We start from the raw sequence: 13,951 nt of genomic DNA on the forward strand, positions 1-13,951 counted from the left end.
GCGGCCAGTTATTGTAGTTGATGGTGGGTGTTTTTGATTATATATGGTACACCCATATATAGGTTCATAGGTTGCTACTAGGCTAATGACCACTAGCGCCCTTACAAGCCTAGTCACACATCCCAAACCTTTTGGGTCCAAAGTATCATATGGATGGGGGGCATGTTAGTAGGCAGGTAGCTAAGGATTTGTAGAAGGAATGTTAGGAAAATACTTTTCTTATTGATGCTCTTTCCATAAGGACAATTGGGGCAGGACCAGGGCTAGATTTACGATTTCCCATCCAATTGTCAAGGATATTTTTGAATAGGGTCATGGATGAACTCTGTTTTACATGGATGGGGAGCCTGTTCCATAGTGCGGGAATCCTTTAGGTTCATAGGTTCATAGGTAGATACTAGGCTATCTGCCCTAGGGCATTTACAAGCCTAGCCAGAGTGTGTTTGGCTTTCGCCACCCTTTTAGATTAGATGACTGTGCCCCAGTATAGTAGGTCACAGAAGATAGCCCATTTAATGTTAGTTTAAAGTGCCCCTGTCTAGCAGTGACACAGAGGAGGTCCCAGGGGTAAATCTACGGTCTCCCATCCAATCGTCAAGATTCTTCTTGAAGAGGGTCATTGAGGGGCTCTGCCTAACATGGATTGGGATTTTGTTCCAGAGTGAGGGGAGCCTCTGGGATATGAATTGGTCTCTCCAGCATGTCCTATTTATTTCTGTGCTGAGGTTTAAGTCACTGGAGCATGTAGCTCTAAAGGATTTGGATTTCCTGAGGTGGAGCATGTCCATTAATTTTGGGTTGGACATGGCTTTATACGTCAGGCACAGATTGCCTCTGAGTAGGCGGTAAGCAACTGAGTAGAGCTGGAGTTTCTTTAGTCTAACTGCATAGGGCATCTGCTTGAGTCCCTTAATCCTCTTGGTGAGGTACTTTTGGGGTCTTTCTAGTTGTAGCAGGTGTCGGGTAAGGTACATCCCAAATGGGGCATTGTATTCAATTATGGGCCTGATGAGTGATGAGGGGCATAATGACCTCTCTTGATCTAGACGTGAACCCTTTCATGATAAGGTGGGCTATATAGAAGGTCTTTCTAACCACTTTGGCAATGTGATTGTCAAAGGAAAGATTACTGTCTACTTGGGTCCCCAGATCCCTAATTACTTCTTCCGTACTTAATGGATTACCACCTATGTGGTAATTTGTGGGCACTTTGTTTTTCCCAAAGGGGATGACTATGCACTTTTTGGCATTTAGCTTCGGGCCATGGCTCTGGCACCAGTTATCCATCTCTGTGAGACCATTTTGGAGGATGCTTGTGTCAGTCAGCGAGTTGATTATGGCCCCCATTTTGCAGTCGTCTGCGAACTTGGTCAGCCAAAGTCCTCCTGTGTTAGCCTGTACCTCAGAGAAATACATACCGAACAAGAGAGGTCCCAGGACTGATCCTTGTGGGACGCCACATGTAACTGGTTTAGAGTCTGACATGGCACCTGCAATTCTGACCATGTGGGTTCTATCCCTAAGCCAGTTTGAAACCCATCTTGTGACATAGGGGTTGATATTTAAGTTGGTGAGCTTGTTTATGATGCCCGAGTGGGGTATTGTGTCGAAGGCTTTTGCGAGGTCAAGGTAGGCTGTGTGGACTACCTTCCCTTCATCTATGGCCTTGGTGACTGTTTCAAAGAAGTCGACCAGGTTCAAGAGGCAAGATCTGCCCTTAAAGCCGAATTCGGTAGGATCCAGTGTTTGGAGGTTCCCAATGTCTTTGTTTATGAGTTCCATGATGATACGCTCCATAGCTTTGCAGACCAGACTAGTCAGGCTTATAGGGTGATAGTTACCGGGGTCCGTTGTGGCACCACCTTTATGGAGTGGGACCACTGTTGCTCTATGCCATTCTTTGGGTACATATCCTGTTGTAACGCTGTGACTGAACAGTGATTTTAAGCAAGGGTTCAGTTCTTCTTGGAGCTCATGTAAAACGCAGCCTGGGACACCGTCCAGTCCCATAGATGCTGTGTTTTTTGCTTTGGAGAGGGCAGCTCTCACCTGTGCATCTGTGATGTCAGGGGGGCTACACTTTGTTGGGATAGTCATTTGCACATTTGGGGGGGAAGGGGGGGAGAAGTTTGCACTGAACCTGTCTGCCAGGATGTTGGCAATGTCTGTGGGTTCAGTGTATTTTTTGTCATATTGCACTAACTCAGAGCATATCTGGGAGTTTCCACCCAAGTTCCTGACATAACTAAAGCAGGCCTTATGATTATCTTTAGCATCTTGTGCAATTTTTCTTTCAAAGCTAGCCTTGGATGCTTTTATGAGGGATCGTAGTTTCTTGCTAGTAATGATCAGAGTTGCCTTCCCTTTTTGGGATTTTGCTCTATCCTGTAGTAACTTCCTCCTTCTGTTGTATAGCCTATTTATGGCTGGGGTCCACCAGACAGGTCTCCTGCCTTTGGAGGAGTGTGTCTTGGTTTTGTTTGGGGTAGCACGATCTATGCATTCCTGTAAGTATCCATAGAATGCATTTGTAAGGGATTCTGTGGTTTGGGTCGTAATTTCCACTGGCCCGGGGGCTTTGTAGGATTCCATCTCAGTTCTGAGATGTGTGAAGTTTGCTTTGGAGAAGTTTTTGGGGATGGGATATGGACATCCATAGTGATTAATTTATGGTCAGATCTTACTAAAGAAGGGTATATCTCAGGTATAGAACATAGCGTACCTATGTTGGCGATAATCAGGTCCAATATGTTTTCCCCACTTGTGGGAGTGGTGACCAGTTGTTCAATAGCATTTGAGTTTATAAATTCTAGGAACCGTTGGGCGAGGGTATTGGGGCTTGAGTAGTGCTCCCAGTCTATGTTTGGGTAGTTGAAGTCACCCAATATAATGGTGTTTGGAGAGACCTTCATATTCTCCAGTGTCTTCAGGAAAGCCGAGTGGGGTTCCTGAATTTGGGAGGGTGGTCTGTAGCAGGCTACAAACTGGAAGGCAGTTCTGCCCACTGTTAGTTGCACATGGATGGTCTCAGATGCTTCGTGCAGTGCCACTAGCCTGGAGGTATGGGTATCTTTGATGAATATGGATACTCGCCCTCCTCTTGTGGTTCGGTCCGAGTTTTGCGGCTGAAAAGTGTGGTATGAGGTATAACCTGGTAGTGCTGGGGTGCTCTCGGGAGCCTTGAACCAGGTTTCTGTTACTGCACAGATATCGATATTCTCTATACTGAGGAGAGCCTCGAGTGCGTGCATCTTAAGGTTTAGACTTCTGGCGTTGAGCAGCATTACCTGCCAGTATTCGAAAACCCAGGGGTGACAGGTGCAAGCCGTCCCTAGCGATGCAATGTGGCTTGTTGAGCATGTCATCCCAGGCTGACAGATACTGGATCCCCATTGAGTGACACCAATACTTTAGCCAATTGTTGAAATTGATCATTTTGTCTTTATACTGTGGTATCATTCTTGGTGAGGGTAAGATGCTACTCAAGGTCAGGGTCATACCAGCCTGGGCTACATGATCAGATAGTTCCTCTATGTCTCTTTTCATGTAATCCAGGGAGGTGCATCTCAGGTCATTCACACCAGCATGGACAATGACGGAGTCATATTTGTACTTGCTTTGGAGTGACCTGAGTGCTTGTGTTATGTGGCGGATCCTGGCACCCGACAGGCAGCTTACAGTGACATTCTCCTTGTTCAGCCTGGTGAGAGGGACGTCAGTGTGTCTGACAATAGAGTCACCTATTACAAGTGTATTAGGTGTGTTGTTTAGCCTTAAGGGCTGTGACTGTGTGGCACACTGACTTTGTGGACTATGTGAGACGTGGGTATTGTTGTGGGGTAGCGGTTGCTTGGATGTCTGCTTTGGAGGTCTCTGTTGCTTGGGCAGATTTTTAATTAGAGCCTCCGAGTATGTTTTTGTGTGTTTGTGTGTTTGGTTTGCTGTTGCGATAGGTCTATGTGAGACTACATTTGTGGTGTGTGTGATTACCTTCTCCTCCAGACTGACCACGCCAGTACTATGTTGAGAGAGTTTAGCCTCCAGTTTAGCTACATAGTTGCATCTCTCGCATATATTTGAGCTTGTTTGGAAGAGGAGAGGGTGGTCTGTGTACATAAGGCAGTTGTAACATTGCCTCAAGATTCCCATATTCACCAGTTGGACTGGAGAGTAAACCCGAAACTGACATTTGGACATGCCAGAATAGTATGAGGAACTACTTATGACTTTATCAAAAAGGACCAATAGGGAGCCAGGTACTTAAAGGGAGTATAAGAGGGTGTAGTGCTTAGTTTATTAGTGCTTACTTATAAGATACTTATACGAGCTACTGCTGGGCTTTAGAAAGAAAATGCTTACGTTGAGATTTGGAACAGTTCTAAGGGAAAAAGTGAAGAGCAGACTTTGTGGAGCCCAGAATAGTTTACACCCGATTTAGCAGCGCTGCCTGATGCACAAAACCGCGCTAAAGTGGGTTTTAAGACAGAGAGATCAAGGAGTTTGGAATTGACCCAAAATGGCCAATAAAACTACAGTTTCTAGGCAGTAACCACTCCCACAGGGGCAGGCAGGCTGTTCAGTGTCTACCACTGCCACTGATGAACACAGAGACTTCCTTTTAGCCCAAACAAGCAATGGCCTCCAAGAAACTTACAAACAGTTCAGAACAGCAAATCTGTAACTGAACTTTTTTTAAAATACAGAAAGTGGGGGGAAAAGCAAGATTTTTTGTTGAAACATGTTATAAATATTATTGTGAACATAGTATAAAATGATTCAAACCATGGGAACATTAATTAAACTCATAACTTCACAATTTGTATAAAAAAATAAAAAACGTTTACCATCCATCCAACAAATAAATAAATAAATGATCTCCTTCATATTGCTGGGTTATAGTTGATGTTAGAGTACCCTCTAGTGGACAAAGTAGGTAATAACATCATAAAACAGACTAACTTGGCTGATCTCATTTTTAACATTGGAACTATGGTATATTATCATTTAGAACTGAGGTGTTTCACATACTGTCTCTTTAGCACATTCTGTATATGTAACAAGCAAACTTCAGATCCTTGGGTCTAGTGTTTCTGGTGCTGTTTGTTTTGCACATGTGCAACAGATCCATCAGGGCTGGGTATGAGGAAGCCCTGTAAGCCAGACAAAGATCTGCTCTCAGCAGCCTCTAGGAGACTGAAGGCAGACACATAGCTTTTAGGTGATTAGTTTAGGACTGGTTATTCATACCTTGAATTTCCCTGGTGAGAAACCTTTGTGGGCATTCCAACTGTTGCAAGTGTCTGGTTAGATACATGCCAAAGGAGGCATTGAATTCAATGACCAGTCTGATAAGGGATGAATAGAGTGGTACTATAACTTCCTTGGATCTGGATGCCATACCTTTACCTATAAGTGCGGTAACATACAATGATTTTCTTATTAGCTTAACTACATGTTGGTCAAAGACCAGATTGCTGTCTACGTATGTTCCCAAATCCCTTACTATGGGATGACTCTTGGGGGCATTTTATCAATGGAGTAATTAACTTGCACTGACAGTTTCCCAAAGGGCATTAAAGCATTTTTTGGCATTGAGTTTTAGGTTATGGCTTTGGCTCCAGTCATTTGTCTATGTTAAACCCACTTGCAATATGTTTGTGTCTTGCAGGAATAGCAAGATAGCTCCCAGTTTACAGTCATTTGTGAACTTGGTGAGCCAGAAACCTTTAATGTTAGCCTTGACGTTTGAGAAGTAGATGCCAAACAGAAGCAGGTCCAGCATGGAGCCCTGGGGTACTTCACTGGTGACTGGTCTCACCAATCCTGACTTCTTGGGTCCTGTCTGTGAGCCAGTTGGCAATCCAATTAGTTATGAAAGGTTTTATGCCTAGCTCAGAGAGCTTATTAACATTGCCTGAGTGGGGTATTGTATTAAATGCCTTAGCCAGGTTAAGATATGCAGTATACACTGTTTTACCCTCATCTATTGTCTTGGTGACCCTCTCACAGAAGTCTACCAGGTTATATAGGCATGACCTTTCCTTAACAAAGCCAAACTGTGGTGTGTCCAGTGTCTGTAGGTTGCTAATGTCCTTGTTTAACATGTCCATGATAATATGTTCCATAGCTTTGCATATTAGGCTTGTTAGACTGATGGGTCTTTACTTCCTTGGTTTGGTTGATAGTCCACCATTGTGGAGGGGAATGACTACTGTGGTCCTCCATTCACTTGGAACATAGCTTGTTTCAAGGCTGTAGTTGGAGTGCCTCAAGTGGTTTTGATATGTCATGTTTTAGACTGTTCATTAGGCAATCAGGGATGTTGCTGGGACCCATGGAGGCGGCGGGTGTTCTTGGTTTAGCTTTTTGCAGTGCTTCTCATCTTCTTCTATATTGTAGTGATTGCACAATCCTCAATGCAACAGCCTTACCACATCATTGTGTCTTTCAGTATACAGACCCTTTGACATGAGTGCATCATACCCCACAATGAGATGTGCAGCTTTTTCCAGTTATCTTTTACAGACTGCATTTGTGTGGTCACAACTGATAGCTGGAGGAATTATTTTGGAAGGGATTTCATCTGGTGGAGCTTGGGGGAGTGGAGGATGAAATTTGAGTTGAATTTATCAGCCAGTATATTTGCTATGTCACATTGATCACCGCCAGGTCAGCACGATGTTATGCGTTACCTCTAAGGTTCTGGATGCAGCTGAAAAAGCCCTTCTTGTTGTCCTCAGCCTATGAGTTTATTCTGACCTCATGTTTGACCTTGTGTGTATGTATGTGTGCGTGTGCGACGCGAGCACTAGAGTGCACCTATGTATCCATCCAGCCATCTCCAAACCCTTTTTTCCATTTTTTCCATGGGGTAGGGGTGTCACTTCAGCAGTGACAATCATCTAGTGACAAGGTTTACACCATTTTATGTATAAAATGTGAGGGTGTATATAGGTAATTTTTTTCTCAAAACATGGAATAAGTCTTTAAATATCTGTGTTAGATGTCAGCCAGATTGCATTGGGCAAATTTCCTAAAAAGACCTCATACTCAGTGCCTATTCCACCTTGGTATGTGTGAAATCCCCACTCTGGGCCAGTAATCAAGAAGACTGAATCCTCACCACTGGCACTGGAGAGGAACGTTCACGTGGAACAAAAGTTGATACACCCAGTATTTACAGATGCAGCTCTCTGCATCAAGCATGCACAGTCTTCCTTAAGGGCACATAGGGAATACACTCAGGCCAGGGGCTAGTGTCTCTTTCTCTCTCCAGATCCCCAATAAGACTCCCCACTGGCACATCTTTAGGTTTGAGTCCTCAGCCGAGTGTCCAAGCCAAGTCCTTCAACACCTTTTCTGTCAAAGCAGTGCTTTGTGTCCCTGCTCCAAGCAGCTGACACAAACACTCTCTGAGATTTGATTTGTATACAAACAGACACATTTGGGAAAGGCTGCACAGATTTACTAACTATGCCACATTCTGCTCAGACTATAAGATAATTACATCATCACCAGACACTCCAAAGCCAGCTTCTCCAAGGGTCTTACAAGGGTACCCAATTATACTTAGTGAAATTAATATTAATACAAATGGTAATGTTGACCAAACAGCCAGGCTTTCAGGAGTGGCCACAGTGTCACCAATACATATTAAGTACTCCTAAAGGCTAAATATTCTCTAAAGGACCAGCCACAATCATCTTCTTCTTCTTTTGGCTTTTTCCGGTTAGGAGTCGCCACAGCAGATCACCTGTCCTCTCATGATTGGCAGTGGAGTTTTACAGTGTCGAGTTGCCAGCCCCGTGCCCAACCTTCCACTGAAGGCACACACATGCACACACTCACTCCTAGGGCCAATTTAGAGTGTGCAATCCACCTACAGCATGTCTTTGGGATATGGGAGGAAACTGGAGCACCTGGAGGAAACCCACGCGACCACAGCGAGGACATGCAGACTCCGCACAGAAGGCACCCCAGCTGAGGAGCGAACCAGAGAAAGGACCAGCCACAATGTAAAGTTTATATATATTTAATAATAAATAATAAAAGAACATGAATATACTAAATATCTGTTGTAAACACCAGAGTTTCAGTCACAAGAAATATTAAAAATAACACAGGTGGAAAGGTTCACACACTTACAGAAAAAAAACAATACTTAACTAATCTCACTATATCTTCCTGACTGATCTAAAGAATTATTATTCCCTGGTTACTTACTGGAGCAAGGCAAGATGAAGTAGGTGAGAGAGCCTTCTTTATCAGGTTGCAAAAAGAGAGTGCACTGAGACTTCAGTCTCATCTAGTATTAAAATATAATTTTAAGTGAGGGATTACAGAATGACATCACATACATCTGGTCATCTGAATTCTGGTTCCTATGCCACACCCCCTTGGCTATAACCTGTCAGGATTTAGCACATATGTGTCAATAATACACAGACACACAAAGCCTTGCTAAGATCTGCTGCAGCTCCTGGAAGTCATAACACAATTTCAGATTTCCACCCTACCAGAGTAGCAATTAGTTCACCCCAATGACAATGCAGGAAGCTTCCTAGTACAGAGTTTTTGTCTATGGCTGCATTGAGAACTGTAAGATACAAGTTTTATGGCCTAAGACAGATAAGTTAATTTCAAACTATTTGAGATTAACCTTTTCTCTTCCAGTATCATCTGTTAAAACATACAGTGGATATAAAAAGTGTACACACCCCTGATAAAATGCCAGGTTTTTGTGATATAAAAAAATGAGACCACAATAAATCATTTTAAAACTTATCCCACCTTTAATGTGACATATAATCTGTACAATTCAATTGAAAAACAAATCTGTTAGGGGAAAAATAGAAAAAAAACTTTGAGTTGGAGTATAGACAAATTTCAGAGGTCCAGAAGAGGGACTACAGTCTCTTGCAGGTGGACACTCCTGCCTCTTCACCTGTCCCTCCAGTCCTGGAGTCCTTTTTGGATGCCTTCCAGTCTACCTCTACAGGTCTGATTCATAGCCCCCTGCTCCAAAAGGCCAGACAGGTTCTACAAAGTTACAAATTAACTTAAATTCCTGTGTAAGAACCCTGTGGCAGACAAATCTACAGTACCCCCCCCCAAACCTTCTAAATTGCTCCTCAATGCCAGTGCCCTCTCTTCATGCAAGGACAGTAGGGCCATGGATAGGTAGGGAAAAAAAAGGTCTATGCTACCTCTACTCTGGCTTTCAGGGCTATTAAGTGCCAGACTCTAAAGACCAGATATCTGTTGTCCATTCCCAACTCTTTGAACAAAGTAGTGATGGCCTTGCAGGGCTTAGAATCCAAACAACAGATTCTGTCTCTGGTTGATCAGGCCACTTAGGTGTCCAGCCACAGTATAAAATGTAGTTATGATGCTGTGAAGGCCTCTTCCAGAGCATCTGCTACTGGTAATGTTATCTGCAGATAAGCATGGTTGCACAATCAACCTGCGCCAGAGGATTTCAAACCAACTCACTGATTCACCCTTAGACAGGGATATTTTGTTTGGCCTGCAGGCAGTCAACTTATTTAAAACCTTACAGGGACAAGGCAAAATTATGAAAGACTGAAGACTGATTCTGCTTACCTCTATACCCAAATACCAGAGGAACTACCCTTCCAAACCCAATTCTTTCACTAGAAAGGAATCCAAACCACTTCATAAACACAGGAAGTTACCCAGGTGGAAATTTTCAGAGAAACATCAGAAGGACCTCAGATATGGGAGGCCTCCCTTTTTTAGAGAAGTCAATGGGATGTGTTCCAAGACCCCCCTCTCCCCCTTGGTCCTGCCCTTGTGCTTTCTTTCATAAAAATGGTTATGCCATATTTTGGAAGGAACTCTGTCCCTTGAATGGTATACCTCCTCCTCTTCACAATTAACTTCAGCAATGTCTGCCTATCTTCCAGGAATTATAGGTCTAAGGCACAAGCAAACCATTGCCTACCAAATGGACCCTAAACAGACGGGTATTCCTAGTTCCAGGAAAAGGACAGTGGAGACCCATACTTGAGCTCTCCTTGACAAACACCTTCCTAAAAGTGCCAACTTTCAAAATGCTTTTATGATAGACCCTTTTACTTCGTATTCTTCCACAGGCACATCTATGCTCTACTGCATGAAATTCCACAGGTTCTGCACTGGCTCATCTCATGTCCAGTTTACTGCTTTGGCTTTTGGGCTTTCCATAGCCCCAGGCGTATTCACAAAATGTTTAACACTAGTGATAGCCTTCTGCTGAATTTAAGGAATTCAGATTTTCTCTTAAATGATCTGCTGATCCAGACTACCTCAACACAGACCTTACTGCAACACCTACCTTTGGTTCACCCTCAATGTGTTCTCGCAGTTGGGGTTCACTGTTCATTACAAAAAGTCCTGTCTTCAGCCCACCACAGACCTAGTGTTCCTGGGCTGGAGACTGGACAGAAGATGGAGGCCTACCTCTACCTCAGGAGAGGGGACAAAGCCTTACAGCTTACTTCCACTCCATCTCCTTCGACATGTGTTGAGCCAGGGAAATACTAAGGAACCTGGGATTCATGCCAACAATCATCCCAGTGTTCCCTCTAGCCAGGTTACACATGAGGAAAATTCAGTGGAACCTGAAAACAGTAAGATTCCAACATTTTCATCCTCTGAACACAAAGATCCCCCTCACACCTTGTCTCAAACAGATTTCAGGTAGGGTAGCCCAGTTGAATCTCAGTTCAGGGTTTCCCTTCAAACCTCAGACTCCAGCTCAAGAGGTCTACACCAACACCTTGGACAAGGTATGGGGGGACTGGGCAGGTATGCAGAGAGTCTGGAGCAGGTGACAACCCAAGCTCAAGAGCAAGCACATCAGATTGAAAGAGATGAGTACCCTCATCCAGGCATTTGGATTTTCTCACACATCTGGAAACCAGGCCCTCTTTGATCATTCCCAGACAACACCACTGTCATGTAGTACTTAAACAAGCATGGATGGATTGGATCATACCAGTTATTTAGAAAAAACTCAGATTGTTTGGGACCTAACTACCCATCACAGGACAACATTCTAGTAAACTCATTAAGGAGGTCCCTCGAGGACCCTCACAAATGGACCCTAAACAGACAGGTATTCCTAGACATTATATACAAGTGTGGAACACCTCAGGTAAACTTATTTGCCTCAATGACAGACAGGAATGTTTCCCTTTTTTGCACCAGCTAGAAAAGAAATGTATTCTCCTTTCAGTGGACAGGGAAGTTTCTTTATGCTCTCCCTCCACTTCCATTAACTCGAAAAGTATTACTAAAGGTCGAGAAATAAAAAAAAACAAGAATGTTACGGGTGACTCCCTTTTAGCCATGGAAGCATTGCATTTATCTAGCCAGGGACAATCACTATAAACTGCCACACAAGGTGGATCTCATCACACAGCAGAAGGGATCACTGCTTCATTTGAACTTGTCATCCCTAAACCTATGCATGTGGATGATAGGGTTCTGATTCCTTTCAGGCACCAGTTTACAGAGTCCGTACTGCATATCCACCAGGAAGTATGGAGATCCACCACTCAAAAATCCTATATAAGCAAACGGAAGAGATTTTTCTTCTGGTGTCATAAAAACAGAATACCCCAAAATCAGAGGTTCCTCTTATCCTAAAACAATCAATACAGGTCTGTCATACTCTTCCATCAAAGTGTATCTCTCAGCCATATCTGTCTGTCTCCCCCTAAATGCACCTGTTATGTCTAGGCCTGAGGTTGCACAATTCTTAAAAGGGGTACTGCACCTAAGACCCCTAAGGAAGCTTGTACTCCCCCTTCCCACTTTGGGATCTCAGTGTCATACTGGAAAAGCTCACTCTGCCACCATTTGAACCAACAGCTTCAACAAATCTCAAATTCTGCACCTGGAAAACTATCTTGCTACTTACCCTCACTTCTAATAGGAGAGTCTTAGAACTTCAGGCACTCATGGCTGCTCCATCCTTTCTTATTTTTCACAAGGACAAGTTGTCCCTGATGGTTTACCCCTCCTTCATGTCTAAGGTGGTGAATGAGATGTCTCTCAACCAGACGACCTACTTTTTCCAAATCCATAAGACAGGGAGAAGACTCCTGCACTTCCTAGATGTATGCAGAAGCTGAGATTTTATTTTGTTAAAACTAAATCTATTCATAAGTCAGAACAACTGTTCATCTCATTCCGGGACTCCAAACTGGGACAACCAGTATCTAAACAAACCATTGCAAACCGTATTGCTAAGTCTATCTTCTTTTATTGCTCACACCATGGCAAATCCTTGTCCACTTGCCCTCAAGCTCACTCTACTAGGACAGTGGCATCCTTGAGAGCCTTCTACAAAGGGGTTGATGCCAGGACAATCCTGGAAGCTGCCACTGGTCTTTTGTTCACACTTTCATTAAACATTACAGAATTGATGCCTTTTCAAGATCAGGAGCTCCCTTCACCAAGTCAGTTCTCTCTCGACTCCTGGACAGTTCTTTTCTCCATTTACCATCCTCCCTTTTGTTCCTCTGAGCTCTGGGAATGACTCATTTGTTTGGAATAATGCAGCAGTGATCTAAGTCATGACATAGTATAGTTGTGTGAAAACTTACCCTAACAAAAGATGTCCTGCTAATCACTATTGCAGTATTCCTACTGAACCTCGTTCCTCCTTTTTGGATACCACCTCTTTTTGTCTTACTGCCCTGTCTGCAGATCTGTAGGACTCAGGGGGCTCCTCTCACTACTTGCTTGAGCCCTCCTAGTTGACCACTCTCTCTCAGGGGCAACTGGCTTAGAGATAATCTGAGGATCTACGCTCATAGTTCCGTGTATATACCCCCTATGCTTATGAGCTGAGGTGATACATTTGGACGTATGATCCAGGGAAGGTTAAGCTTTGGTACCCCCAGCCAGGCATCAGCAATGAAAACCCATCTGTTTTAAATACTGCAGAAGTGATCAGTAGGACATATACTGTTACGGTACATTCTTACACAACTGTACTGTTTTCCATATTGATGTAGAATTAGTTTTAAGGGCAGGACATTGTGATTTTGAGAACTGTCATTGGATTTTTTTTCTACATTGAAGTCATTATTTTCCTGTCAGGAGGTTTACAGACTTCACAGGCTCTACTATCCATTCTTCATTTTTTTTTTTGTCTAAACCACGGAGCATTTACCAACCTCATCAGTTCTTCCTTAATCTGTCTGCAAGAAAAATAACATTTCTCTGGAGTCTTCAAGTGACAGGTTGGCACCATCATTGCCTCAGCTGCTGATGGGTTACTCTGCTGTGGCTGGACTTGGTTCCTTGGACTGTTCATAAATTTCTATTTCTTCTGGTGTAGCTCATTGGGAAACCACTAAAAACCTGACGTTAGACATGTCCACTGTGGCCATAAGGGTGTCCTCTTTAGACAAAGGAAGCTATCACTCTTGCCAGTTTTGGAAGAAGGAGCATAGTTGGGTTAAGTTGCCTGATTCCTGGGATAGTGTCCCTGCCATGAGTTTGTCTTTTTCCAGGGAGTCCCCAGGAAAGAGAAACAAAATATGAAAAATGTTATTTCTCCTGTTTTTAAAATTATGGCCAAGGAAGACATGATTGGATTTACTAAGGAATTAATTTACTTCCCCACAGTCTTGGTACCAAGTCGTAGCCAGAAAAGCAGAGAATAGAGGTAGTGGTGGTAGTTGGGGGGGTTATTTAGCATTTTCCTTTAACTTGAAAATTGTGAGAAACATGTTTCATGAGATTTTCCTTCAGAAGAGCTATATTTTTCTGAGACCTTAACTAAAATGTAAGATTTTAGTGAGAACATAACTAAATCCCTATTTCTCAACAAAGGTATTATGTTCTTTCAGTAAGCAGCCATATTGATAGCAATGAATGCCTCCCCCTCTGAAAATGTAGAATGAAAGAAATATAAGGAGGGAAAGGGAACTGC

The 13,951-nt window shown here is 43.3% G+C and overlaps 1 protein-coding gene across 1 annotated transcript in view; it reads left to right on the forward strand.

Annotated features, from left to right (window-relative positions):
• Positions 1-13,951, forward strand: part of MORN1 (MORN repeat containing 1) — a 3,597,386-nt gene that overhangs the window by 576,252 nt on the left and 3,007,183 nt on the right. The gene's annotated exons all lie outside the window — the stretch shown is intronic.

The sequence above is a fragment of the Protopterus annectens genome, chromosome 2.part1 (genome assembly GCF_019279795.1).
Source record: "Protopterus annectens isolate FY-2018-M chromosome 2.part1, PAN1.0, whole genome shotgun sequence".
In the NCBI taxonomy this organism is placed as follows: domain Eukaryota; kingdom Metazoa; phylum Chordata; order Ceratodontiformes; family Protopteridae; genus Protopterus; species Protopterus annectens.